Consider the following 6,000-nt stretch of genomic DNA (forward strand, 5'->3'; position numbering starts at 1 on the left):
GTGCAAGGCGCTCTCAGACGCCCAATTAAGACGCCAAGTGCAGAAGCAGATCAGCCATGTCCTATTTAATGCACCACTGGTGGCACGCCCCAGCCTGCCAGGATCCTGGGGTGTGGCTGGGGGGGGGCAGGGTGCTCCTCTAGCTTGAGGTTTTGTCTGTCTCGGAGGCAGAAGAGGTCAGCTAACACCTGCTGCTTCAGGCCAGTGGAGTAGAAACCTTCTGGAGTCTGCCCAGGTGCATTCCATGGGTACCAGAGCCCTGGAGGAGGAGGGGGAGCAGGCAAGCCCCTCAAAGTGACTTTGGTACTTGGTGGTGATCGAATAGAGGCAATCTGTGACTTGTCCTTTGCACACACTGGCCTATAGCTTCTTGCCTACCCAGCCAACCAGTGACATCCATACAGGTCTCACCAGAGCAGTGAGCTGGCCAGTACAGCTTCAAACACTGGCCTGGCTATGGGGCCCAGAAGGAGACGTTCAGGAGACTACAAAGGCAGCCCAGTGTTCTAGGGAGACCTGGGCCCAGAGCCCTCACTCAGTTATCTGTGGAGCCAGAACAAAACCTAGAAGACGCCATCAGGGCAAATGTGCACAGACTAGGAACTACCCTAAACCTTTCACTGAGGGCTGAGGTGCCTTGCACTGAAGGCAGAGCCAGTGCCAGAAACAGGACCCATGCATGAGCTGTGTCAGCAATGGCATGTGTCCTGAGTATCTACCCTGCAGAGCTGCATGACCAGTCCCATCGCTGGACCAGAAAGGCTAGAATGCCCCAGGGTTTGGTGCTCCCCAACCCAGGGCCAGGTGCTCCCTTGGGCTGCCTCCTCTCTGCCTTTGCATGTTTTTATGATGCAATGAAAATATGTTTTTAATTCCTCAGATTGTTCTGTGTAACCTGCAATTACCCCCGGCAATGTTTTACACACCTCTGCTTGTGACTCTGGATTGCGCAAGGGTATGGGAAGGAGAGGAGCGGGTAGGGGCTCCCTCCCTGCTTCACGGCCTTGGCTGTCTTGGGAAGCGCCCATCTCTAGCACTTTGCCCTCCCTGTCCACACCACCCCTACTTTTGCTTGCTGTCCTGAGATCCCCGTGCTGCAGGCACACAGAGAAGGGTTTGAGGACCAGACTGAGGGCACAGTGGTGGAGGTCAGAGCCCAGCAGAGGATAGAAAAGAGCCATGGGTTCTTGGGGTACAGTTGCTAAGATTGCACCCTACCCCATTCTGTGTATCACAAAGCCCTCTGGGGATCCTGCCTCTACTCAGCTGGCAACAGAGGGCATGTGTACTTCCTGCCTTTCTGGGAGTGACAGCTATCTCCATGTCCTGACTCGGCACCCTTGCCAGCAAGTAGACTTGCCTGTAAGAAGCAGCAGCATCTGTCTCAAGCCTCAGATAGAAGCTTGTCCCTGAGATCTACATTTTCGTTCTTTGCTACCTAGACATACGACTCAATTCCGTAAGTAGCTAACCCAGCAGTAATGCCCAAGCAGAACCAGTGTCTGGACCCCAGTGTGACACAGACCCAGTCAAACCATCCTTCCCCACGCCCAGCACTCACATACTGCATGCTTCCTGGAGCTCTGGACCAGCCGGGACTTCTTAGAACACCTTGAGACTGCTGTCCAGCTTATCTGTCAGGGAGCCTGTGCCCTTCAAGAGATCCAGGATTCAAAGGCCATTGTCACCCCAGGTGGTGGTGGTGCACACCTTTAATCCCAGCACTCGGGAGGCAGAGGCAGGCGGATTTTTTTTTAAGTTCGAGGCCAGCCTGGTCTACAGAGTGAGTTCCAGGATAGCCAGGGCTACACAGAGAAACCCTGTCTCAAAAAAAACAAACAAACAAGCAAACAAAAAAAAACAAAAAAACAAAAAAGAAAGGCAGAATCAGACAGATCTCTGAGTTTGAGGCCAGCACGGTCTACAGAGTGAATTCCAGGACAGCCAGGACCACACAGAAACCTGTCTCAAACAAACAAATGAGGCCATGTCACTATTTTGGCTCAGGGTTTCTGGTCCCTCCCTGATCAGAGGCTCTACCAAATGAGACACATGATTGTGTGTCTTCCCTCTGCCTTAGCTGTCCCTCTGGATGCTACTGTCTCTGCATCCAGTAACCTTGGGTGACATACTCCAGGCAAGGGCACCTCCTTACAATGGCTGGCCTGGCCTCTGCCTATCTGTCCTTCTACCTCCCTAGTCAGTCCATCCTTAGTTTCAATTGGGATACACATGGAGACTGAGTGAAGTCACACCGGGACATGATTAGGCATTCCTATAGCTTGAGGCCAGCAGGTAGGCATTGGATGCTTAGGAGTGGACCACACAGGTCTGACCCCCTTTGGAAGCATCTGTGACCAGGTCATCCAAATGACCTGTGACAGGCCTGGCTCGTGGGGGCCAACTCCAGCCCCGGAGAAAAGTGTACTTTCCTGACCCAAACTTGCAGGCTGTGGGCTTCCTGCGGGCAGGAGCCTCAGCCCAACACTAACTGGGGTAGGGGCTAGAACAAGAGTTTCCAGACTCTTTCCTGGTCAAGTGGGAAACTCAAGCAGCAGCCCCTGTCTTGGCCAGTGTTCTAGTGCTGTGAAGAGACACCATGACCACAGCAACTCTTAGAAAAGAAAGCATTTGATTGCGGCTTGCTTACAGTTTTAGAGGTTTAGGCCATTCTCAGCCTAGCAGGAGAACGTCAGCACACAGGCAGACAAGGAGCTGGGGAGGCAGCTGAGAGTTCTACATCTGGTTCCACGGGCAGCAAGAAAGAGGCACCGGGCCTGGCTTAGGCCCTTGAAACCTTGAAGTCCACCCCCAGTGACACATTTCCTCCTACACAGCCATACCTCCTAATGTCTCCCAAGTAGTGCCGCTCCCTCATGACTAAACATTTAAATATGTGAGCCTCTGGGGGCCATTTTTATTCAAACCACCATAACCCCCAAATCTGCCCTAATGAGCCCTCAGCACAAGATGTCTCCTAAGGAACCTGAGCTGAGTACAAGCCTCTACAGCAGTTGAGCTGGCCTCATTTTCTGTCCCCTTGTTGTCTCCAGAAGCTGCCGGTTCCGCTGGAAGCCTAGAGCCAACAGAACGCATAGGGCTTTGTCCAGCCTTATGTCCTTCCTGAACTAGGCAAAGGCACAAATAAATAAATGGAGCCACACATGTGTGCCTTGCTCTCACAGACAACAGAAGGCAACAGGAGGGGACTGCCAGACTCAGTCCCTGCCTGTCCCTCACAGGCGGGTGAAGGTCTCTCTGGTGCTGTGAGACGGGACACTCCAGAGTTGTGGAGATGCCTCTGTCCTGCCATCACCGTGGCCCAGTTGCTTAGCAACCCTCCCAGACAGGGTAGAAATAAAAAGTTGCCCAGAGAGACTGGGGAGGGCTTGCCCAACCATGACCCAAAATGTTCAGGATGTGAAATAACTAGGCAGAAGATTCTTCAACACGAGGTGCCGAGAGGCCTCTAGAGAACTGGGAGATAGCACCGGACCACGGGCTGATGGATAGAGGGCTTGAGCCATGGGACATCAGGTTTTACATGCCTTATTTGTAACCCACTTCCAAAGCCCAGGACACACTCCTGGGGTCATGGTTCCTGTTTCCAGAACCCATTATGACAGGGCGAGGTTTTGACAATGGCTGAAGACAGTGACTAAGTTTCCATCAATGCCACACACAGGTCCTTAGTAAGGAACTGCAGCCACACTTCCCTGCACACCCACGAGCTGAGGGTGGTCCTACCTCTTCATGCAGCGTCACATCATCGCATTCATGCCTGCCATTGCCCACCTGGTATGGCCCAAGACTGATGCTGTTCACTCTGGACAGGGAGCTGTCCTGAGAAGAGGAGGAGGAACAGAAGGCCCATTTGATTGTCAGCCAGCAAAGGCCAATGGCTGCTGGCCCTCACTTTCCTGCAGAACCACCCTGAGCATCCCTGCTGCTGGAAAGTGGCTTCTGCTACTTCCCTTTGCTGTCCCCAGCCCCCTAAGTCCTCCAAGAGCTCTTCTTGTGTTTCTGGTCCACAGCCAAGCGCCTATGATTGCAAGGGCAGCGAGGAGACCTTTCCATCTCCCAGGGGCCTGACAAAGCATCTTAGACCCGAGCCCGCCTAATCTCAGCCCTGCTGCGCTTTATGATACTCAGGTTACCCTAGTCCTGAAACCCAAGCTGGGGTCCCAGGAGTCGTCCCAGTGCTATCTGAGGAGCACACAAGGCCTTCCCAGTAGGCAGTAAGAGGACTCCCTTCATAGGCCTTCTGTGTTCAGTCTGGTTGGTCTTCACCAGAGCAGGGTGCTGGGCACTCATAGGCTGGAAATCCAATCCAGATAGACCCGAGGAGTCTCTTGACACCAGACTCTCCGCTGCCTCGCTGGGCAGGGTAAGGCCTCTTCTCAGGGAGGAAACTCAAAGCCAGCGGCAAAGGCAAAAGCAATGGGCAAGGCAGGCCCAGCCCAAGCCCTTCTAGGGTTTCACGGGACAGCAATTGGGCCTTGTACTTCCATAAAATTAATTTTTTCTCTCCCAATAAAATTGGATATTTTGGGCTTAAAACTGATGATCAAATAACACCAAATGCTTGGGAATAAAGGCAGGACAAGATATAATGTGACCTTGTTCCATAGCAACTGGGGGTTGGGAGCCAGATGGGCACAGCTCCCTGTCTCACTGACCCCAGGGGACAAGTATTGGTCATGGGCCTGACAATGAGCACCGTGGGGAGGCAGGAGGTACCCTGCTGTCTCTTTTGTTCTACTTATGTTAGGAAAGTACACTGCTACGTGTGATGAGAACACCTTTTGTCTCCAGCATCTTCACACACCTTCTGTAGAAACCGATACAATCGGCTCCTAACCCATAAGGGTCAAGCCTTTTTGCAAATGCTTCTCTGCTTGTAGTTTTTAATGCGGTCCCTGCTTGATGCTTGAGGAAAGCACTTCTCAGACCCCCAGGAGTCCCCGTGAGCTAAGCCAGGACTTAGGCATGCCTGCCCTACTGCCCTCCCCTCTCAGGCCTCAGCACCAGGTCCCAGCCTGAGGGATAGGGAGGGTGGGAAGCAAGACCTTCGGAAAGCTTCAATGGCTCATTGTTCTGCCTGCGGTGGCTGGAATTGGGCCGACTCATTATAATAATAAAGTTCTAGCACTCAGCCAGTGGCTGGGTTTCCATAGCTTGGGGAGTATTTCGTTTTCAAAGTCTAGGGAGGGAAACTGTGTATAAATGGAGTTTGTTGTTCACTTAAGGCCAAGTCTCCCATCCCATGCTTCATCCACTCAGGTGTTGTACCTGTCAGCTTCCCAGCACCCAGGCATGCCAGGGCAGCAAACACCACTAGGAGACCCAATGAGAGTGAATCTTACCACCACCAGCCCAGACAGGTTCATTGCACCCCACCCACTGCACCAGAGGCTGCTGTGAGGACTAAATGGATCAAAGTGGTCATCCGCCATGGACATTCTCCTCAGCACACAGCCGTCTCTATCTAGCTTTTCTTGTTTGCTTTTGAAACAGTCTCAGTGTAGCCTGGACAGTCTGGGATTTCCTATGTTCAAGTCTCAAATTTACAGAGGTCTGCCTGCCTCTGCCTCAAGTAACTGAGCCACCGTAGCCAGCTTTGGCCTGGTCTTTCTGTCATGTTTTATGTGGTTGTCATAGCCCAGAAATGTGCTTTAGCCCTCTGCCTTGGTTGGCTTTGCCTCCTATTGGGTAATAGTCAGTGCAGGGTCTTCCCTCTTGGATATTTTCCCAAAGACTCGCCAAGGTGAGGCACCTGCTCAGGGTGTCTGCAGAATGTCCATTCTGTCATCTGAATGGGTGGTTTCTCTTACCCAAAGAGGCCTTCCATTTATATATATTTAGAGAAAAAAAGAAAAACCACCGGGCTGGTGAGATGGCTAAGTGGGTAAGAGCACCCGACTGCTCTTCCGAAGGTCCGGAGTTCAAATCCCAGCAACCACATGGTGGCTCATAACCATCTGTAACAAGATCTGACGT

This window comes from Mus pahari, chromosome 12 (assembly GCF_900095145.1).
Source record: "Mus pahari chromosome 12, PAHARI_EIJ_v1.1, whole genome shotgun sequence".
NCBI lineage: Eukaryota > Metazoa > Chordata > Mammalia > Rodentia > Muridae > Mus > Mus pahari.